Below are 24,631 nucleotides of genomic sequence, written 5' to 3'. Positions count from 1 at the left end.
AACCTATTACCGAGTGGAATCACAGCCAATCATAGGCCAGAAAGCTCACAATTAGTTGGCCGGGCAGATGCAAGACAACCTCAGCACCCTGCGTCAGGTTCGTAGGTTTCTAAGATAAGCAAGTTGATGTCATTCGCAGGGTCTGCCCCGGGCAGCATGTGTATTAACGAGGGGTGTGCAGCAACAATAGGCCATACAAAGCTGACTAGTAGGCAGCTGCTCTGTGAGAGCGGAGTCATTAGAGAGCAGGCTGCCAACAAGAAACACCTGGCTTGGGCAGACTTCAGCTTTTCCTCCTAGTTTTTAATGCGTGAAACAAAGAAACCAATTATATTTTAAAGTAGTAAAAGTTGCATGTTTCCAAAAAGTTGAGGCTATACTGTAGTCTATGAGCTTTTTATTTTTATTAAAGAAAGAAAATGAAGTGTGTCAAAGTAGCAATTAACTACTGCAGTAATCCCTGTCTTTAATAAATGAGTTACTGGTGAAATGAGACAGAAGGGTATAGTCAAACTATTTCCCTGGAAATAGTGGAAAATCTGTATTTTTAAGCATTTGTTAATTTGCTGCAAGATAAGAAAACAAAAAGGAGAGATGATGCAAATACAATTGCGAAAGAAAAAGACTTAAGAGATCACAAATAGAACTGATTTTTAAAAATTCACTGAAAGTGTAGCATAGTAAGATAAAACACAAGTTCTGTCTAACTTTGTGCCAAATGAGTCATCTAAACTGTAGATTTAGACAGAATTATTTAACTTCAACCTAAAATCACCAGAATAACCTATCCTGTGTATGCCAAGTAGCAGTGTAAAATTGTTTTACTATAGATACTAGTTAACCATGTAATTAAAGAGAAGCAAAGTCATTATATTTTAATATACAACATAACTATTTAAAGCATTTGTATTTCATAAAATGTGTAAGATGTAATACTCAAATTTTAGCTCAGGAACAAGTTAACATTATAAATACTATGACTTTCTGTAGTGTACAGTGTATATAAAAATAAGCCCCTTTGGTGAGTAAACTTGTTATCCCGATTTATTCCAAAGTTTCAGACTGCAGCATTTATAATACTGTGGACTACTTGCTTTTGTGGGCTGCATAAGTTATACCTTGAGTGGCCTCTGATTATGAACAACAAAAAAAAATCAATCAAAATGTAACTACTATAAGGCATTGTAAGGATATTTCCCTACTAAAGAAAAAGGAACTCTATAGCTGTTCTACTATTTCCTTATGTGATGTAGAACACAAGCATGCACATTCCCTTTTCATTCCAGTGCAAATTAAAACAGTGAAGGCAAAGAACTGCTCTTCACATAGAATTTTCTGCTATAGGCTGATTTATGCAGAGCCTAGACTTTTTCATTATATGATCATGAATTCTAAAGAAATGAAAAGTACCCAAAACAATCAAAATCAATCTCCTTTTATACACAAATACAGAGGTTACACACAATTAGGATCGTTTGTGAATAGTTGGAAAAAAGTAACACTAGTTTGGGACTCCTGGCCTTGTCCTTATTGTGCCTACTCAAATGCAAATGAGATCATCTCTATTTACAAAATAAGAAGATCTACATAGTTAAGATTTTTCAGTTATCGCACAGAAAACACTTCTTCTGACCACTAAAAACTGAAAATTATTGTTGTTTCCAGAAAGAAAACTAAAATATAAAGTACCATATTACAGATCATCATTTGTTTACAGATACTTCCTCAAGAGAGTTCCAATATTTTATTGATATATGCCATTCCAAAAATGGTAGGAAATTTAAAAATCAGTGAAAATATTTTTGAACTAAATATAATTACTGGGTTCTGAATGACAAACTAATTTCTAAAGTAAGACCAAAAGGTTATAGCAATATTACTGATATAGTTAAGGCAATGGTCTAATTTCATAAACCCATCAAGGATCAAGATAAAACATCTCTAGTATTATCATTTATTGCAAATTACAGTGTGAATTACACAGAATTCAAATGTCACATCTTGGGTAAGCATATGGATGTCCCAGAAATGAAGAAAGACTTTATCTTTTTTTTTTTTTGATGGTGGTGATAGTTCTTTTTGAAATCTCCTGAGTAAAAAATATATCAGCCCTGAAAGGAATAAGAGAAAGGCCACTGTTATGGCTAATAAATGTAATTCTTCTGGTAAAACTGAGATTGATTGAGTAGGATAAATACGAAAAACGTAACGTGCATGCACACAAAGTCGTTACAACTGAAACCTAATAAAACTTAATAGCTGTGCACTGACTAGAAGAGACAATGAGGTCAGTATTTACGAATTCATATTAGAAACTCTTTCTTTTGTATATATCAAGGAAACTACTTGGTGTGAATAGACAGTCTTCTTTTTTCCCTTGGGTTTTCTTCCTTCTCTTTATCCCTTGCTACTATAGTTACTACTTCACAGCTTTAATTTAGGAGGAGGAGGAATCTGCTCACTAATGCCTGCCACTGTGAACACAAAGAATGAGAGAAACTACCCCAGGGCTCAGCAGGAAGCCTGATCTCTAGCACTGGATTAAGCTTTTTTGCAAACAGCAAATAAAGGCAGTGATCTGAAAAAGCTAATCAGATCCTGCTGTGGTATTTAGACTATTTCGGTTGCTAGTATTGGATAATGTTAAGCACATTAAAACATCTGTAGGTGAAAAGACAGTCCCCAGTCTGGCTTTCTTAGTCACATGGCCCTAGTCCACTTCCCACTACAGGGCAAACACAAACAGCTGGACTGGGCTTTGTTTGGGTCACTGCAATAAATGACTGAGCACAATGCACACTTATGACAGAAAAAAAAAAGTGTAGTTTTAGGAGTATTATACTAAAATCTGTCTATGCCAAGGGTGGGTCTAATATTTGAAACTTCAACCATTTGAGAGGGGCTTGTACTTTTCCTGAGGCATGAATGTGAAACAAGTAAGCTTTGATGTGGGGGTATGGCATCAATTATCTTTGCCAGCAGTGATCTGAGTTCACTTTCCTGGGACCACTCTCGTAATACGGACTTGTTCCTCTTTAATATATAATCTCTCTCTCTGTCTTTTTTTTTTTTTTTTTCTTGAGAGAGTCTCGCTGTGTTGCCCAGGCTGGGGTGCAGGGGCCCAATCTCAGCTCAGTGCAACCTCTACCTCCCAGCTTCAAAGGATTCTCAAGCTTCAGCCCCCGAAGTAGCTGGGACTACAGGCCCCAGCCACCACGCCCAGCTAATTTTTGTATTTTTTAGTAGAGATGGGGTTTCACCATGTTGCCCAGGCTGGTCTCAACCTCCTGGCCTCATGTGATCTGCACACCTCAGCCTCCCAAAGTGCTCGGATTACAGGCATGAGCCACCACGCCCGGCCTATAATCTCTTTTGATCCTAATGATAACACAATGGAAGTAAGCTTATTATATCAAATTTTCCCAACTGTCCCCAAAACGTTGAAGTTAAAATTTTAATCAAAAACTATTATTTTTGAGAGTTTAAAAAAAAACCAACCAACAACAATAACAACAACAGAAGCTAATTCATACACACAGTGTAAAAGAATGGAGTAAAAAATCAAACAGGCATTAACTCTAACATCTGAGAGTTATTATATTTAGGAAGTCAGACAGGCCATGAGCTCTCTTACAGAAAACTACACTTCTGAGTGCTATTTGAAAAGTGTTAAAGACTAACTTTAAACCACAAAACAATGCTAAGAATATTGCCTGTATGAATTAAAGACAAATAAATTGCTGTAGATCTAGGGAGCACTAGTTAACAGAAAGTCGTAGGTCGAATGTATCAAGAACCTGATAAACATCTGAGACATGCCCATTCTAGAAAGTACTGTTGAAAGCGTTAGACATTCTCCTAATTCCTTTCTGTCCATGAAACCATGCCACTTTTCGGAGAAGAGGCAGACCCCGAAAGTTCCAACATTAGCCCATATTTGAAGCCTGCCCTGAATACAATCCACCCAAAGTAACTTCTGGAAAAAGGTACCTTTATATTTAACATTAACTGTAAGGAAAAAGGTCTCAACTGTAATCAAGATCGTATGTTTAAAATAAATCATCAAATATAAATGACTTTATATAAAATAAAGCTCATAAATAGAAAAGTATTAATATGGGGCAGAAAAAGTACATTAATATTAGTGTACTTATCATTAAAATATGAACATCGGGTAGAAAATAACTAATATTAACCAATAATAAGGAAGAAAACAAAAATCAATGAAAATAGCACTATTGGAACATGCAGTGCAAATGAAAAAAGTTCCAAACACATTTTCTGCTCATACTTCCTCCAATAACATGGCCATCTCTGCCATTTCTTACTATTAACATTAATCACATTACTGGAAGTGGGGGCTGAGGGGAAGGTAGATTAAAATTATCATCATGATATAGTTACCTTCATAGCCATTAAGTAAACTACTGGTATTTTAATAATAAGAAAGAAAAACATCTGGGTGCAGTGGCTCGCACCTATAATCCCAGCACTTTAGGAGGCTGAGGCAGGAGGACTGTTTGAACCCAGGAGTTAAACACCAGCCTGGGCAACACAGGGAGATCCTGTATCTCAAAAATAAAAAATAAAAAATTAGCCAGGCATAGTGACATGTGCCTGTAGTTCTAGCTACTCGGAAGGCTGAGGCCGGAGGGTCACTTGGGCCCAGGAGTTCAAGGCTGCAGTGAGCTGTCATTGTACTACTGCACTCCAGCCTGGGCAACAGAGTGAGGCCTCATCTCAAAAAAAAAAAAAAAAAAAAAAAAAAAAAAAAAAAAAAAAAGAAGAAGAAAACAACTACTTTTCCTATCCAAATCCTAAAAGAAATTGTATGAGAACTCATTTTCTTTGTAAATCATATATGCTCCTAAAAATACTAAGCAACTACCAATAGGTAAATAAAAGTTAAAAGGGAAAAAGAATAAGATATAATAGATGCATATCAATTTACTCTTTTCTTCACTAGCAAGAAAAACAGGCCTTTTAAAAAAGGGCTTGGGACATTTATTGGAAGAACACGAAGGAGCTCTCAGAGTCAGAAAGAGAACATTCAAGCCCTCAGGTCAGAGACGAGGACTGAACCCTGAGTTTCAATTGCAGAACTTCTAGACTATCTCTCTCTGATGATTCAGCACTATGTTCTCTGACCTTGTGTTCTCCATTCAAGGTTCAAATTCCTGAGACAGAGAATCTGATCAGCACAGTTGAAGTCATGTACTCACCCCTTTGCCCTATTACCGTGGCCAGATGTATGTGGGGCCATGATTGGCTGCCCTGTCAGGCCATAAGGAGATGTTGGGGGAGGCGCGTTCCTTAAGTGGGGTGATATTAACAGAAGCAGAGCGGGAAAATGCTAGGTGGACAGAACATGAGGCACCCAGTACGGAAGCACATTAAACACATTAGAGAGGCCAGGCATGGTGGCTCACGCCTGTAATCTCAGCACTTCGGGAGGCCAAGGCAGGCAGATCACTTGAGGTCAGGAGTTCAACACCAGCCTGGCCAACGTGGCGAAACCCCGTCTCTGCTAAAAATACAAAAAAATTAGCCGGGCATGGTAGCATGTGTCTGTAATTCCAGTTATTCGGGAGGCTGAGGCAGGAGAATCCCTTGAACCCGGGATGCAGGGAGCCAAGATCACACCACTGCACTCCAGCGTGGACGACAGAGCGAGACTCCATCTCGAAACAAACAAGAAAACCACACACACACACACACACACACACACACACACAAATACTGGAGAGAGATTCTATCTGGTTCCCATAAAATCCATCCAAATAACTTTTAAAAAAGGAAATAGAAATGGAATAAACATCAGTCTTGAAGAACATATGCATTGCTTGGCTTCCGTTTTCACATCTATGAGCAACAGTGTATCTCATTCCCAGTTTCCCTTAAGGGTGGCTATTACTGTTGCAACAGTGCATTCTTAAAACCTCACAGACACCTTTGTCTATTTCTCAATTGTTTCATTCACTTAATACATACTGAAGATCCAGTTAATCAATTCTTGATTATTTTTCTCTTCTCCATTTTCTCATTCCCATGGCCATGAGCATCCCCTAGGCTAAGCATTTATTCCCTCAGTCTTAGATTTTGTTTCTTAATTTATCTCCTTCCTTGAATATCCCTTAGGTACCTCCCTGCCAAAGTAATTTTCAATGACATCACTCTTCTGCTTAAAAAAAAAAAATCTCAGTTGCAGATCACAAGTCTCTGGTCCTCTGCTTTGTTTTGTTTTCGAGGCTCTGTCTACAAACGGGGCCTTCTCTGGCCCTGTAATCTAATTTCCCACTTAAGGTGAAGGGACAGCAAAAGTGAGGGCACAGATGCCTCTTTGCCTTAAGTGTTGTCTTGCACTACCGCCTCACCTATCCAGATCAAATCTATTGTTCTAAGCCCAGCTCAAGGCTTATTTTTTCCATAAAGCCTTCTTGGACTAGTTCAGTTTTTATTGTTTTCCAATTCCTTCGAACTTCTGTAACATGAATAGTCCGTACAGTACAATTTAGCACTTACTTATGAACCAGGATGTAGGCTTCTTGAGAGCAGAACCATTCACTCTCCCATAATCTATATAGTACAACCAATACGGCATGCAGCAGTGTGCTGATCTCTAGATGATCGTCAAGTGAAAACTCAACCAGTAAAAAAAAAAAAAAATACGCCCCTGCAAATTTGAATGCAGGCATTCACAAGAACAAAAATGCTGCTCTGCTAGTCTTTATTTCTCCCTGTGACAGGGTGAGTTTATCAGAGCCCTTGGCTATAGGCAAAGTTCTTGTAGCCCTGATACTGCCATTGGGCTGCTTCTAACATTCAAAAAAGCTCAAGTCTCCCAGTGATGACCAGTCTTTTCCCACAATCTCATCTGGATTAGCTCCCCAACTAGAGCTGCACCTGTGGAAGTTCCACTGCAGCTTCTGCCTCCCCACTTGACGATGACTTCTTTGTTGGGTAAGTCTGTGAGGACCAGTCACTTTCAACTGCACATTTCTCTTTGAGATCAGCCCACAAGCAGAAAATACTTGGGTGCTTTGCTCTCCAGCATGGCCCGGAACTGGATGGTTAAATCTTTCTCATTCTGAGGTTCAGTGTTACTAAGCTCTTTATGCTGTTCTCTTAAATCACCTTCTCTCCAATAGTTCCATGGATGGAAAGGGCTGCTATTTTGATCTCCATCTGCTTGGCTCCTTTGTCTATTTCTCAATTGGTTGAGAAATAAGGCAGGAAAAAGACCCCTCAAACTCCAACAATAATCAAGAATAAAAAGAGTTTTGTTATAAAGAAATACTAAGAAAAATAAAGGGTAATAAAAACTACATGAATTAACTCTAATCAGAACACTTGTCTAACACATATGAAGGGATTAATTTCAAAAAAGAAGAAAAAAATAGAGTCACAAGAAAGATAATGCTCCTCAAAGTCAAAATTCTTGAGGTTTATGAAAATCTTTCTGTACTATGTCATCAAGAGTGGACAACCTTCAATTCTGTTAGGAACCAGAAACAAATACAAAATAAATCCACAACAACAGCATTGCTTTCCACTGGTCTAAAGACAAAGGAACTCTTCTACATTCATTTTAAATGAAAATATAACCCACATCCCAGGACTTCATCCAAATATTTCCCAGTGATTAGTTTCCCATTTAGTGTTTTTTAAAAAATTCATTAAGCAACTAGCTCTTAAAAAAGATTACCTTCAATTCCTACAAAACCTGTAAATACTCACGGAATGAGGAATTTTAGAAAAGTACAAGGAATGCAAATGACATCCAAAGTGCTGATGTAATAGGTTCTAAGGCAGCTAGTGTATGGGAAGAGAAAACTCGTGAGTCAAAAAGACATTCAGCAGTCCCCGCCTTTATCTACATTTCACTTTCCTCAGTTACAGTTACCCACAGTCAACTATGGTCCAAAAATATTAAATGCAAAATTCCAGAAATAAACAATAAATTAATACATTTTTAATTGTATGCCATTCTGAGTAGTATGAGAAAATCTACTGCCTGCTTGCTCTGTGGCACCCAGGGTGTGAATTATCCCTTTGTCCAGTGTATCCACACTGTAGACCCTACCTGCCTGTTAGCTGGCTTGAGTAGAAATGAAAAACCGGAGTATAGATACGCCTTGACTTACAATGGGGTTATGTCCTGACAAACCCATCTTAAGTTGAAAATGCATTTAAACATACTGAATATCATAGCTTATCCCGGCCTACCTTAAATGTGCTCAGAACACTAACATTTGCTTACACTTGGGCAACATCATTTAACACAAAGCCCAGTTTCTAATAAAGGTTGATTATCTCATGTAATTTATTGTACTGAAAGTGAAAAACACTTGAATGGTATCTGTGTACTTGAAGTACAGTTTCTAGCAAGTGTGTATGGCTTTCGCACCATCATGAAGTTGAAAATCTTAAGGTGAACAACCATAAATTGGGGACCATTTGTATATATATATGTATGCCACAGTTCCAGGCATCCACTGTGGGTCGTAGAACATACCCTTCGAGGATAAGGGAGGACTATGTATGATTTTTTTTTTTTTAAAGCAGAAGGCACATGATTATCATTCATGTTAACAAAATACACTCATGGTTATATTAAGTATAACTGAGATTGTCAGAAAAAGATGACCAAAAATGTGTAATTTTATACAAAATACAATGTATATAGAAGACATCTTGAAATTATAAAATATCTGGTGGTAGTTAAATGACAATGTATGGTAATAATATTCAAAACGATCACCATCAAAGCCCGGTCAGACCTCATCTCATCTCTCCTTTGGATGCCACTCTCTCTGCCATCCTGAGCCACCACCTGGTATGTGCTGCTCCTCTGCCCACATCACATCTTTAGGCTGCTTGTACCAAAAGAGGGTATGTGCATGTTTTGTTCTTAAGTGTTAAATAATTTACTTAGGAAACTAATTAAAAACTGCTTGACCAAAGCATTGTTAAAAAGTGAAATGGATAGACTACAAAGAATAATTGCATCAGAATTAAAAGAGTTATGCATTTAGGTCTGTTTTTACTAAGAGTCTAAAGGAGTGTGTAAACAACATATTCCATGCTTGTACAGGAACTCAGGAAAAAAAATAAACTATGGTGTACGGCAAATAATCCAAAAGGAGCTGCAAACCCACTATGACCCAAGAAAACTACTTTGTTAATTGTAAGTCTGCTCTCAGCATAAACTCTTACTAAGCATCAATGTAGAAAACACTTCTTTCTACATCAGTGTTCTTGTAAGACGGGAAAATGAAAAGCTTGAGTTATAATTTCCAATGGCCTCACACTACTGATTTTAAATAACTGCATACTACTGATTTTAGACAAGTGTACTGGTGTGCAAGAGGCTAGAAAAAAAAGGAACGGCTGTGTTAGAAAACACTCAGTGAGATTAGCACAAAAGTTTATAGCAAAACTTTCTTTAGAGTTCTATTCATATCAAAAGGTGATGTAATATTTTAGGCATTAAATTAAGAATTCTGAGCCTTTAGGACAAGATTCCTTCTAAATACAAATCATCATATACTATAAAAAGTTAAATCTAGAATATGAATCATCCTGAACAGCTGCCAATGCATTTTGATTGTTAGCACTAACAGGGTCGGGATTCTTGTGTTTTGCTTTCTGAAGTATCCCCACCACCTAGAAGAGTGCCCAGCACACAGCAAGTGAATACAAATGTGCTAAGTAAATAATAGTCTTTCAATACCTGGACCAAAATCTCTTTTCTGGATTCATTTGTTTACTTCCCTCACATAACCTATTCTCCAGCCAAACACAGGTACTTAAAGCAGCAGTTCTCTCAATTTCAGATACACATTAATATCATCTCAGGAGATTTAAAATACATTGATGCCAAAGTCCCACCCTAGAGATGTTACTTTTATTGGTCTGGATGAAGCCTGGCCAGAGGCATTTTAAAAGCTTCCCAAGTGATTCGAATGTGTAGCCAAGGTTATGGAAATTGATTTAAGAGTTTCTTTCTTCCCAAATACTTTTCTCCACGGTTTCACCTGTTAAAATCCTACCCATTACAATTGAAGATTAGCTAAATACCCGACTCAGCCACACCTGAAACACTGTTAAATTCATCTTTAAATTATTTGAGTTTTGCACAGGGACTGGCATATGGCTAGGAATTGATCAATGTTTAAGTGCTGCATAATCCTGGGAACATGGCACACAGTAAAACTCAATACACAGTGATTGAAAAAATGATGTACAGCTGATCCTCATCATTTGCAGCATCCTCATATTTGCAAATTTGCCTACTTGCTAAAACTTCTTTGTAACCCCTAAATTAACACTTGTGATTTTTAGGTCATTCCACAGACGTGTACAGGGAGAATGGTGAAAAATCTGAGTTCCCAGAGGCATATGTTCCAGCAGAGGCTGAATGAGAAGCTCTGCCTTAGTGTTTCATGTCTTTGTAAACAAGTGAAGTGTCCTTTTCTTTGACGTCTACTTAGTGCTACGTTTTTCCCATTTTTGTGTTTTGTTGGTGAATTTGCTGTTTAAAATGGCCCCGAGTGTAGCCAAAATGCTGTCCAGTGTTTCTAAGTGCAAGAAGGCTGTGATGTGCCTTATAGAGAAAATATGACTGTTAGACGGGCTTTGTTTAGGTGTAGAGTGCTGCTGGCCATCAGTTCAATGTTAATGAATCAACAATATGTATTAAATAAGGCATCTTTAAACAGAAACACACATAAAACAAGGGTGTACATTGATGGGCTGATAAAAATGTTGTGACCAGAGACCATTTCCCTTAGCAAATGGGCACCTCCTAGGTGCCAAGCCCTGAGGCTACAGTAAGAACAAAGCAAGTCCTCTCCCCAAGGTTGCACTGCAGTGTGTGTTGAGGCAGGGGAGATAATTTAAATAATAAATACGTATCAGGTGATGGTAAGTAATTTTAAATCAGGGAAGGCATCTTAGATAAGGTGATATTTATGCAGATACCTAAACAAAGTGAAAGGAGATGTGTAACAGGGCTATGATCTGAATGTTGGTGTCCCTGCAAAATTCATATATTGGAAACTAACATCCAATGTGATAGTTTTAGAGGTGGGGCCTTTGGGAAGTGATTAAATCACAAGGTTCCACAGTTGTGAATGGGATTAGTGCCCTCATAAAAGAGGCCTGAGCAAGCTCCTTTGCCCCCCCATCACTCTGAGAGGATACAGTGACAAGACCCCACTGATGAGGAAGAGGACTTCACCAGACATCGAAGCTGCCAGCACCTTGATCTTGGACTTCCCAGCTTCCAGAACTGTGAGCAATACATTCCTATTATTTATAAATTACCCAGTGTAAGGTATTTGGTTATAGCAGCAGGAACGGATGAAGACAAACAGGAACAAAGCTGTGAGATAAGAGTGTGCATGGTGTGCTCATGGAACAGCAAGGTGGCCAGTCTGAGGTGGCCAGGAGCCTCCAAGGGAAGAGTCAGAAGCAGCAGGAAAGGCAAGGTTAAGGGAAGCCAGGTCATATAGTGCATTAAAAGACATTGCTTTGCAAGCTTTAAACAGCATTTGAATCATATAAGGGTCTTGAAGATTCTGATTGAGGATGTCTGGAGTGGAGTCTGAGATTCCACATTCTAACAATTTCATAGGTGATGCTGTTGCTATTGGTCCCTGGATCCCCCTACTTTAAGTAGCAAGGTTGTAGATCACATGAAGGAACTGGCTTTTATACTGAGATGGGAAACCGCTGGAGGGTTTTGAGAGGAGGAGTGATGATCCTATTTTATATTAATATCTTATCAACTTGTGCTTACTTCCACACTTCCAATTGTGTTCCACTGATCTTTTGCTATTTGTGTGCCTGCAGCACATGTTAATAACTGTAGATTTGTAATATATTGTGTACTGTGTGTGCAAGTCTTCTCATTTTCATATTCTTATCCTGGTTATTTTCACACGTGCATGCTTCCAGATACTCTTTAGAACTGTTTTGACAAGTTTTAACCAAAAAGCTGTTGAGAGTTTGATGGAGATCGTGCTGCAGAAGTAGGTGCTTAAAAAGCATTGCTGACTTATTAAATTGTTCACTTAATAACAATTTATAGAAAATTTTAAAATCTTTCAATAGAGTTCCCTATATTTCTTTATGGGGAACTTACATATTTCTTCACAAACTTTTTTTTGAGACAGGGTCTCACTTTGTCACCCACGCTGGAGTGCCGTGTTGCCATCTTGGCTCACTGCAAACTCCACCTCCAGGTTCAAGCAATTCTCCCGCCTTAGCCTCCTGAGTAGCTGGGACTACAGGCACATGCTACCACACGCGGCTAATTTTTGTATTTTTAGTAGACACGGGGCTTTACCATGTCGGCCAGGCTGGCCTCCAACTCCTAACCTGGGGTGATCCACCCGCCTCGGCCCCTCAAAGTGCTGGGATAACAAGCGTACGCCACAGCGCCTGGCTTGTATTTCTTAATAAACTTTTCTTAAAATATTTTGCTTTTTGTTCTTGCTGTTGTGAATGGAGGTTTTTCTTCCCCCATTATATTTTCTAACTGGTTATTGTTGGTGTCTAAAGAAACACCTATTCTTGTATATGAAACTTCAGTGAAAAAGTTTTACACGTCTCAGTGAATTCTTAACGGTAGTGTTTCACTGAGGCTCTTGGGGTTTGCGGGTATATATAATAATATAAAATAATCAGATTTCCTTATCAATTTTTTTATCTCTTGATCCATGCTTTTGTTCCACTGCATTACAACATTAAAGAACAAGGGTTATTTTGTGGTGTTTCTGATATTAACGGGAATGACTCTAGTGTTTTAATACAACATATATATGTGTATATATATGTGTGTGTTTATATGTGTGTGTGTATATATGTATCATGTGGGACAAATTAACCTCCCCATGCCTTAGTTACCTCAATTGTTAAAAAAAGGATAAAATATGGTTGTTATGAAATTTAATGAGCTAATAAATATAAAACTCTCAGAACAGCACCAGGCATATAGTAAGCACTCATATGTTAGCTATATGTAATTATAGCTTTATACACATCTATACATATACATACCACACTACATACAGCCTTTGAAAAATCATTTACAGAAATACATTTTTCTCCTACATAAAAGATTTAGAGAAAAAAATTTAGAAATGTGGATTACATTAAAATGATCTATTAGACAATCAGTTTTTTAACTTACTAATATTGTGAATTATATTAATAGATTACCCAATATAGAAATATGATTACTTTGAGGAGGATCACATACGCTGATATTTCACTAAGAATTTTTACATCAATGATCGTAAGAATGGCTTGTCACTTTCTTTAACCTATTTGCTTTGCCACCATTGGGCACCACTATTTTGTTGATTTAAAAGCGGTATGGTATTCCATTCAGAACTTGTTCTCAATGGCAAACCAAATGGCCAGTGCCAAAGGAAGCTAGGCGAGACTGGACCACTTGTTCCTATAAAGGGACAACTATTTCCAGAGATCTGGCTTACTGGTATTCTGAAACTTGTCTCTGAATACTTACTGTAAACTCCAGGGTACAATTTATTCTAGTATAAAGTACAAAGAAAAGAGGATGAACTACAGGGTGATTTTATAATTTATGGATATAAGAACTAATCCCATACCATGCCTTCTCCCTAAAACTAACCAAGCAACCTGTACAAGTTACTTAACCTCTCTGTGTTCCATTTTCCTCAAATATAAAATGGAGATGACAATACCACTAACAGCGTAGGGTTGTTATGAGGATTAAATGAGTTAATTTACATAATAACTTACAACAGTGATTGTCACATAGTAAATGGTGAGGTGTGTCTTTAAAAAAGTTTAGTGTAAAAATGAAATTGCAGTACAGAAAAATAGAAAACCTGATTGTCATTATTTATTCCATATTCTCATTACTATAATTCTAAAACGCCTCTCCTTAGTAATACAGAAGAATATTATGCAGGCAAAGGCTTTAACTGGGTCTCATTAGCTCTTACCACATATTTATAGAACCAAGAAATCAGAGGCATTAGAGTTAAAATGCCCTAGAATTAAAATGCCCAACTCTATTCCTTTGTGCATGATATCCCAACATCTGAATTTTGGAAAATAAAGAAAATAATTTAGAATAATGTTTCTCAAAGGGAAAGGGAAATAACATTTAGTTTGGAAAAGCCAAACATATCTATCCTTTTTATAAAAAAAAATTGAAGATTAAAGTGCTGGGATTAACACTTTGGCTAGTGCAAATAATTAGAAAATAATGTTAGAAACTGGTAAGGAACCTAAGTGTAAGAACGCTTGGAAATGAGTGATTTAGAAGAAATACATTGTTTTAATGGTGGGCAGGAGTGAAGGCAAGAGGGAGAAAACTGAAGTTTAATTAGAAGAAAATACAGCAGGCACCTGAAAGGAAACAAAGATTTTCTTCCAGAAAATGAGAAAACAGGCCAGGTGTGGTGGCTCACACCTGTAATCTCAGCACTTTAGGAGGCTGAGGCAGGTGGATCACCTGAGGTTAGGAGTTCAAGACCAGCTTGGCCAACATGGTGAAACCCTGTCTCTACTGAAAATACAAAAATTAGCTGAGCATTGTGGCAGATGCTGTAATCCCAGCTACTTGTGAGGCTGAGGCAGGAGAATCGCTTGAACCTGGGAGGCAAAGGTTGCAGTGAGCCAAGACTAGGCTACTGTACCCCAATCTCGGAGACAGAGTGAGTGAGACTCCATCTCAAAAAAGGAAAAAAAAAAAAAAAAAAAGGAAACGAAAGAAAATTAGAAAACAGTTAGGTGTAGTGGCTCATGCCTATAATTCTAATACTTTGGGATGAAGGGGTGGAAGGATCACTTCGGGCCAGGAGTTCAAGACCAGCCTGGGCAACATAGCAAGACCCCCATCCTATGAAAAAACAAAATAGGCCGGGTGTAGAGGCTATGCCTGTAATCCCAACACTTTGGGAGGCCAAGACATGAGGATAACGTGAGGTCAGGCATTCGAGATCAGCCTGGCCAACGTGTCAAAACCCCATCTCTACTAAAAATACAAAAATTACCCAAGTGTGGTGATGTGCGCCTGTAAACCCAGCTACTCAGGAGGCTGAGGCAGCAGAACTGCTTGAACCTGGGAGGCAGAGGTTGCAGCGAGCCAAGATCATGCCACTGCACTCCACCCTGGGTGACAGAACGAGACTCTGTCTCAATAATAAATAAATAAATACATACATACATAAATGAAAAAATAAAATAAAAATAAACTAGCTGGGCCTGGTGGTACACGCCTGTAGTCCCACTACTGAACAGGCTGAGGCAGGAGGATTGGTTGAGCCCAGGAGTGCGAGGCTGTAGTGAGCCATCATCATGCCACCGTACTCCAGCCTGGATGACAGTGTGAGACCCTGTCTCTAAAAAATAAATAAATACATAAAAAATAAAGAAAATGAGAACTGAAACCTTCATTTCAGTTTAACAATATAGATGGTGGATACTGAAAAATTATTATAAAATAAATGGCTACAGACAAATTTAGTGCTGCAGTACCCTCCTACCTCTCCTATAATTTCATTAACATTTAAATTTCTAGCCACAGAATTCCCCTAAAGTCATATCACTTAGCTTTCTCCAAAGATCTATAAATTATTGAAAAGTTAAAGCCATAATATTTTTCCCCTAAAATAACTGTTAACTTAAAATCACTTGTGTAAAAAAAATGATCCTTGTGAATGAGGAGTTTATTTTACTGATAGTGGTATAACTTGGACGTATAACTTAAATATAAAATACCTTAGTTCTTGGGGCATTTTAGAGACATGAGTTAGTTGATCAAATTTTACTTCAAAATTCTATACAAATAATATACTTTTAAAGTAATACTTTCATGAGAAGCAGAAAACTAGCATCATGGTCCACGATTATCCAGTCAAACAAAATGAAAGGTTAAGCCAGTATCCAATGAATTAATTTACTCATGGAAGAAACATTTATCTGAATGCCTACTATGAGAAACAGATGATGCTTAGTTAAAGACTGAGGTTACAAACATGAACACAAGTTGCTGCTCTTAAGAACTATAACATTTATTAAAGAAAGCAGATAAATGAATATCTGTAAAATACAGGGGATGCCTGCATATAGGGATATGTCATAGAGTACAAGAGACAAAGACTTTGCTTCAGATTTGGGAAGCCTCTGAGAGGTGACATATAAACTGAGTACACAATGACAGTGACAAACTATTCCTGTATTCCCTATGGTCTATGTGTTTGTGTTAGGTAGAAGGAGGGGAGTAGGGTGAGGCAAAGAAAAAAAGGATTGTTGCCCAGAGAACAACAGGATCAAAGGTCCAGAGGCGTGAAAGATGATACAACAAGCAGCAGACTGTGTGATGAACACTCCTGGAGAAGCGGCTAGTCAGTCAGCATGTGGCTGGTTTGTGGAAAGTCTATCATGCTATACGGAGTTTCACCTTTGGTAGTGAGGAACTACGGAAGATTTCTGAAAAAGGGAATAGTGTTCTTCTCCCACATTTTAGAAAGGTAATGGGAACCACTGAAGGTTTCTGAGCACATATTTCTATTTTAGAATGACAACTCCAGCTGTATTAGTTTTGGGGAGGCAAGAAACTCAAAGATGACAAGGTAGGAAGGTCTTATAATAGTCTAAGTAAAAGTTGACTAAGTTACCTAAAGTTATGCAGAAAAAAAAGAGAAACAAACATGAGACATTTTCTAAGATACAGCCAATGGGTTGAGTCAGGATTTGATACGAAAGACAAGAGAGGAAGGAGTTATAAAATAACTGATGGTACCAAATGATACAAACACATCACAGAATGACAGAGAAGAGGATGTGGGTCAAGGTTACTAATGGTCCCTGAGAGAGCTATTTCTGTAAAAGGAAGAGAGATGGGATAAACAGGCATATTTTTGTAACATAGACCCCTTTCTCAGTCCAATGAAGTCTACAGACTTCTTTTCAAAGTAAGGCTTTTCAATGCATAAAACAAAAACATAGGATTGAATTGCAAAAGAAGCCAATTGTATTATAGTCCTCAAAATATTAAAAATTGTGATACAGTAAAATATGTGCCTTTTACTAACACATTAAAATAACAAGATGTAGCAGCAAATCTATTAACATGATTTTGACATAGTTAAAAGTGTAAATATTTCAGGATATTTGTTTAAACTGTAGTATGTAGGGAAACATCATTTCTATGGGTGAATACTGCTATTAACATTGGGTTTGTTGCTTACATTCATAATTAAGGGAAATGCTAAATTTCAATTAGAGATTGTAGGAAAAGAAAGATGAAAATTTTTTCCCATCCCCAACATCACACAATTTCCAAATTCTATCTATCGACCCTTTGGAGAAGCATGGAACACAGGTTAAAAACTCCTGGCTAAGAAATAAGTATGTGCTAGAGAGAGATGACAGCATATGTTTGGCAGGAAAAGAATAAGATAGAGAAGGATTATTTTGGGGATGGCAGGGAGGGATAGGAATAGTTTCAAAAGAAGACTTTTTCTTCTTTCTTTTCTTTTTTTTTTGGATAAGAACTTTAAACCAGGAGATTGGATTCAGTGGGGCAGGAAAGATGATGGGTATATGCGTGCACATCTGTGTATGAATGAATTAATGAATCGATTACAACAACAGAAAGAATAACTTACAGAAAAAAGAAGGAATAGCAGTGAAATGGGGAAAAACAACAGACTTGGTTCAGTCAGGCAACCATTGGCTTTCCATCCTGTAATTCTCTGCCAAAATCAACCACTCTCAACTCTGCAGTCCTTCTTGCCCTCTATAACACTCAGTGGGCCAGGACTGACTGGGAGTGGAGAGTGAAAGGCAAGGAAAAGGGCCTCTGGCAGGCAACTGCCAGTTATCAGAAGGAAGCAGGAGGTTAACTTCTGTGGCTCTTCTACCTCCTTTTCTAGTCCTTCTTTAATCCTTCTCAGCGCTTAATGTTGCCATTTGGCAGTCTAAATACTCCTAGTTGCTCCTTCCATTACCTCTTCCACCAAAAATCAAAATTCCAAAAGGGATTGGGTGTGGTGGCTCACACCTATAATCCCAGCACTTTGGGAGGCGAAGGCAGGAGGACTGCTTGAGCTCAGGAGTTTCAGACCAGCCTGGGCAACATGGCAAAACCCCATCTCTACAAAAAATTAGCCAGGTGTGATGGTGTACATCTGTAATCCCAGTTATTTGAGAGACTGAGGTGGGAGGATTGCTTGAGTCCGGGAAGTCAAGGCTGCAGTGAGCCAAGATAGTGCCATTGCACTCCATCCTGGGCAACAAAGCTAGACCCTATTTCAAAAATATATGCGTACATTTCAAAAGGAAGATCAGTGAAGGTATGAAGATGCTTACATGACTACAGTAATTAAACATCTATATGTGAAGGATTTTTGAGGAGGGGATGTAAATGTAATGGATATTATAAGGACAGCAGTCCTAGTATGTTCCTGGCCTGTGGACCTCCTTCCTTATCCCTGCACCTTTCCTCCTCCATGCTTGTGTATGTTCACATGCATGAGTGTTCGCGTGTATATGTGTGCATATGTGCATGAGCGTGCACATGCACTGAACGATGAGGATGTGGGGAGGATAAAAGCAGCTTACCCTATTTCTCACTTGCAGAAAAAACTTTTACTCCATTAGATTTGGTAATCAAAAAGCTACTGGGGGCCAGGTACAGTGGTTGACGCCTATAATCTCAGCACTTTGCGATGCTGAGGCAGGAGGATGGCTTGAGCCCAGGAATTTGAGACCAGCCTGGGCAACACAGGAAGACTTTGTCTCCACAAAAACTAAAAAAAAACAAAAAACAAAAACAAAATCAGGCAGGCCTGGTGGTGTGTGCCTATACTCCCAGCTACTTGGGAAGCTGAAGTGGGAGAATCCTTGAGCCAGGGAGGTTCAGGCTGCAGTGAGCCGTGATCGTGCCACTGCTCTCCAGCTGGGGTGACCAAGACTTTGTCTCAGAAAAAAAAAAAGCTACTGGGGAAGCAAAGATCTAGCAATTAGACAAATGAGTCAAGTCTTCAGAACTGGTGTTTCTAAAATAAGTTACTGACTTTTATTTTACCTACTAATTCTGTTTTTTTTTTTTTTTGAGATAACACAAAAAGTTGAGTAAGAGTCTATCACACATTGAAGAATATGAGAACTCTATACATTGTATATAGGTTTATAAATTATTTCAGGATTTTGATCATATGTAAATCCATGTTGAACTGTCCTGCTCACATTAGGTGTATACCATCAAATAAGTATCTAATCTAGTAAAATGCACATTCATTTGCTATCAAAGTAGGAAATAAACAGTTATGATCTACCTGTTATTTTGAGGAATGCTCAGGCCCAAGACTCAGCACCTGGTAGCACACTTGCCAAAGTAACATTCTGGCTCCTGGCTGTCACTCAGGAGTTCCAAAGTGCCTTCTCCACCTGCCACATCTTCACTCAGGTGCTATCACAGCACGGGATGATCTCGAAGCTAAGCTGCAGCTGCCAGCCTGGTATGTGCTTCCCAGACATCCAGGCCAGCAGTACAATTTCCCACCTCAACCAAATCCACAAAATTAATTTTGTGAAGTTTTTTCTTATAAGCTGATTCCCGAGTTTTCTTTAAAAATCATACTTTAAATTATACTACTGACACTCTGAAGCTAGTCTTTCTTTTAGTACAGAATATCTTTCTAATTTGGAGATTCCAAATTTGCCTTCAAATATTAGCTGCTTTCTGTTCCCTACTCACGTTCTATTCCAAAGAGGGGTTTAAAAGACCTGAGGACCAGTCAGAGGCTCTCTCATTAATGTAACCAGAAGAACTGACAGAACACTAAAGAGTAGGAAACCTAATAGGAAATAAAAGGGCAGTGACTTGATGTATTAGTTGTCTGTTCCTTGTCTTACAGGAATCACTAAAATTGCCACCCTTCTCCACTCTCAAGAATGTGGAATAATCTCTGTAATTCCACTGTTCCTATGGCAGTTTATTCATTCCATCCATAAGCAGGACAGGAAAGAGGAGTTAATTATTATTTCCAAAGCTTTAAAATCTTGAGTGTGAGGGTGGAGAGTGTTCAGAAGTGCTCCTGCAAATACTATTAAACTGGTAAAAAAGAGTACAGTGGGGGCCATGGAAAAGCCACAGGTGCTGGCTCAACTTCCAATGCCCAAGAAATCCTATAAAACCCATAGACAGGAGCATACCAGGGCCAATCAGTGTGGAGAACTATTAATATCACAGGGAAACTCCATTTAAGGAACTCAAATACTTTTAAAACAAACTAGGAAAAACACGTTTATTTAGAAAGTTACACCATCCCTGTCCTTACCCAAAAAGGACAAAAAGCCCTGACAACCAAAATTTTATTTCTCTTATCCACAGGCCTTAAATAATGGTGATGGTATTAAACTCCAGGGTTTAGCTGTTTAAACAACAACAAAAGCAACCCCTGTATCTCAGGTATTCATGTAATAATTTACTGTGGGCTGCTTGACTTCAAAGTTGAGATTCAGGCAGACATTTGTGCTAGAATAACTTTTTCAAGGCACTGAGGAAAAACTCAAACCTGGAAAGTAGAAATAAACCGTCTAAAAATCCTACTATCTGTAAATTAAAATGCTCTTCCAAATAACTGTAGTTAAAGAGAAATAAAAATTACAGACTATTTAGAAATGAATGACAATAAAATTATAGCCTATAGGATATGGCCAAACTGATAGTCAAAGAAAAATTTATGTTGTAAACACATCTAATAGAAAACAAGAAACAAACTAAATAAAATATTTAAATTGGAAGAGTTAAAATGAGCAGACAAACCAAATAAAGGTGAACAAAGGCATAAAATTAAAAGCTGAAATAAATAAATTAGGAAGCAAAATTAAAAAGTAAAACCCATTAACAAAATGGAAAGCTGGTAACAAATGATGAAGGAATGAATGAGTGAATAACCTCCAAAAAAGTATGACCAGGAGGTCAGGGAACTCCACAAATATGTAACAGTACAAATGTAATATTCAGTGAGACGAAAGGGATGCTTAAAGTGTGCCATTTCTGCATAAATCTTTATGCCAATAAATTAAAAACATATAATCAAAGCTGACTTGGGAAGAGGTTATAAATATGAATAACCATGGATGGAATGAAAGCTTTATTAAGGATTTATATACTCTATTCCATACCTAACAAATAATCCTTTACCCATAGATTCTGTGGACATGCTATAACAAAACTCGAAGCAGCTAACAATCCCTGTGTTTCTTAGATGATCCTATGACATTAAAGATTGAAGGCATCCCAACTGATCTATGAGGCTAGCCTACCTGTTGACAAGGCTCAACAAAGATGGCACCCAAACTAACCAAATATATGAACAGATTAATCTTATATGCAAAAGCTCTAAATGTAAGAAAGAAATTATACAGTATATTCAAATTATAATAATATACATTAACCAGGTAGGTTTTATTCTATGATAACAGATTTCCTAATATTGAACAACTTTGTTAATTCAACTTGTTGCATGTATTGGTTAACAGCTCTTAAACTGGATTGAGTGTGGAAGATGAAGGAAGTATCAAGAACTTCTAGATTTCTTATTTGAGCGGGTGAGAAGAAGGTAGTAACATTTAGACTTAGAAAGGAACAGATTTAGAGGGATAAAAATTCTGTTTTGGATAATTTTAGTTTCAGATACCAATAACTATCCAAGTGGAGCTGTCCACAAGACAGCAGTGTACAAGAGAGAAGTCAGGATCGGAGATATAAATATGGTAGTCATCAGCACATGGATGGTATTTTAAAATACAGTATTGGATGGACTATTTTGGAAGAGTGTAGAAAGAGTCCAGGAGCAAAATTTAGTAACCTAAGAATAGGAAGACATTACCTAGATTTGTGAATACCTTATTTTCATGTAGTATATATGCCACTAAACTTAATCATTTTTTGCATGCTAAATTAGGACTTCCGTACAAAAACTATTTAACAAAAACCTCATGATATCATGATGTGGTTTGTCTGCCAGCCTCTGAAAAGCTCCATTTCAACAGCATGTCATTTTCGGTGTTTGCAAATTATTTGAATCCTTTTTGAGAGAGCAGGAGCTTTCAAAACAGTGCTCTTGCAAAGATACCTAAGGAGCCAGGTAAGGAGGGCATAAAGATCATGATCTTAAGACTGCATTAAGGCCAGGCATGGTGGCTCATGCTAGTAATCACAACACTTTAGGAGGCCGAGGCAGGAGTATTGCTGAAGCCCAGGAGTTCAAGACCAGCTTTGGTAACATACTGAGACCTCATCTCTACCAAAAACAAAACACAAAAAAAACCAGGTGTGTTGGCATGCATCTGTGGGCCCAGCTACTTGGGAGGCTGAGGTGGAAGGATAGCTTCAGCCCGGGAGGTAGAGGCTGCAGTGAACCATGATTGTATCACTGTGCTCTAGCCAGGGTGACAGAGAGACTGTCTCTGAAAGGCTGGGTGTGGTGGCTCACACCTGATTCAGCACTTTAGGAGGCCAAGGCAGGTGGATTGCTTGAGCTCAGGAGTTTAAGACCAGCCTGGGCAACAGTGCAAAACCCTGTTTCTACAAAAAAATGGAAAATTGGCCAGGTGCGGTGGCTCACACTGTTATCCCAGCACTTTGAGAGGCCAAGGTGGGTGGATCACCTGAGGTCAGGAGTTCGAGACCAGCCTGGCCAATATGGTGAAACCCTGTCTCTACTAAAAATATAAAAATTAGGCAAGTGTGGTGGCAGGCACCTGTAATCCCAGCTACTGGGGAGGCTGAGGCAGGAGATCTGCTTGAACCCGGCAGGCAGAGGTTGCAGTGAGCCAAGATTGCGCCATTGTACTCCAGCCTGGGCAACAAGAGCGAAACTTTGTCTCAAAAAAAAAAAAAAAAAAGAAAAAACTACCTGGGTATAGTGGTGTGCGCCTGTTGTCCCAGCTACTTGGGAGGCAGAGGCTTCCGTGAACTGAGATCATGCCACTGTACTCCAGCCTGAGTGACAGAGTGAGATTCTGTCTCAGATAAAAAAAAAAAAAGACTTCATTTGAATAAATGGTTTTGTATACACTATTTCATTTACCTTTACTCATATTTTATAGATATGGCATAAAAAAACGAACAACAGTGATAAGAATAGATCTCAAAATTTATACTACTGAGACAAGGATAGAATCATTAAATGGATTGAAATCAGTAAAATTTCAGCCTTCCTGGATTTAAACTGATTGACAATATGTTCAATTAAAAAAGACACCACGTCTTAAATACTGAAAATACATTGTTGAAGATGTTTCATAAAAGATACTTAGGGGTTTAATAATTTAAGGGAATCCCTCTATGGCATGTAAGTCTATTTTTAAGTTTATCACATTTGACCAGTATAGGTATTTTCAGAACATGCATATATAAGCAGGAGATACCTGTGTTAGAAAACAAGAAGTCCCATTAAAATTGGAAAAAGAAAAGGCTGAATGCCTACTACTAACCAACACGGTTCTCTGATTTCAGCCAATGCAAAAAAACAAGAAGAAAAGAGGTATAAATTGAAATACTGAAAAAACCTTGATAGTATTGGGCCATTATTATAGATCCTGAAAATCATGAGACTCAACTGAAAAGTGTTGGAACTAGGTCCTGCAATTGATTTAATAGTACCTCAAAGGGTTCATTCAATAAGGTAGCCAGATGATTACATAAAAACAAACAAATTTCTTTTATATCGGCCACTACCAAGTATAAAATATAGCATATAATGAGGAGACATCACATTCATAATAAATAATGATAGCTGACATTTCTCAATAATTTAAGTGCTTCGATATATACCATCAAATAATCTCTACAACCATTACCATGACCTTACCATGATATGTATTATTATCATCATTTTACAAAGAAAGAAACTGAAGCTTAGGGACATTTTATAAGAAACTTACCCAAGATCACATACATAACCCCCAAGTGTCACAGCAGGAACCCAATCTCAGTCTCTCTGACTGTAGAAAATGAGCTTCTTAGCACTATGATGCGCATTCTTATCTATCAAATGAACATAAATAGGCTGTGCGGGGAAACAGTGATGGGTGCAGAGAAATGGACACATACGTTGCTGATAGAAATATAAATTGGTGTAACTTTTCTAGATGGCAGTTTGCATGACCACATCTAGGAATTTGTTAAAAATATATTCAATAATGTGAAGAAGATCTACATATACATTTATCACACTGTTATTACAATAAAAAACTGGTGACATTCTAAAAAAATATTTAACAATATAAACATAATTAAGTTGCAGTACTTAAATATGTTGAATGCCATTCAGCTAATAAAAATAATCTCTTAAAAGGATGTTAAATGACACAGGAAGACTCTTATGATACACTGAATGAAAAGCAAGAACCAAACAAAACTACATATGTATATACTTCTTAAAAAATGTGTTTATAAAGATTAATAGTTTTTTTAAAAGATGAAAACAAGAATTATAAATTTTAAGTCATCTCTAGGTGAGAATTATAGATGATTTTATTATCATTTTATGTTTTCTATATTTCACATATGTAATAAAATGCTAAAACAACTCAAAATTTAACCTTA

General features: G+C 37.7%; 1 protein-coding gene across 4 annotated transcripts in view; it reads right to left on the bottom strand.

Moving 5' to 3' along the window:
* ZC3H12C (zinc finger CCCH-type containing 12C) overlaps positions 1–24,631 on the bottom strand; it is a 78,847-nt gene that overhangs the window by 41,318 nt on the left and 12,898 nt on the right. Inside the window, exon 1 of one of the 4 annotated variants that reach the window (XM_077964261.1) lies at positions 22,938–23,024. The exons of the other annotated variants lie outside the window; for them this stretch is intronic. The gene's annotated coding sequence lies outside the window, so the exon portion shown is untranslated. Of the gene's footprint in view, positions 1–22,937; positions 23,025–24,631 lie in introns of those variants that run through there. 4 annotated transcript variants of the gene reach the window in all.

The sequence above is a fragment of the Macaca mulatta genome, chromosome 14 (genome assembly GCF_049350105.2).
Source record: "Macaca mulatta isolate MMU2019108-1 chromosome 14, T2T-MMU8v2.0, whole genome shotgun sequence".
Taxonomy (NCBI): domain Eukaryota; kingdom Metazoa; phylum Chordata; class Mammalia; order Primates; family Cercopithecidae; genus Macaca; species Macaca mulatta.
Note: the sequence above shows the minus strand (reverse complement) of the source record. Positions and strands in the feature narration are given on the sequence as shown.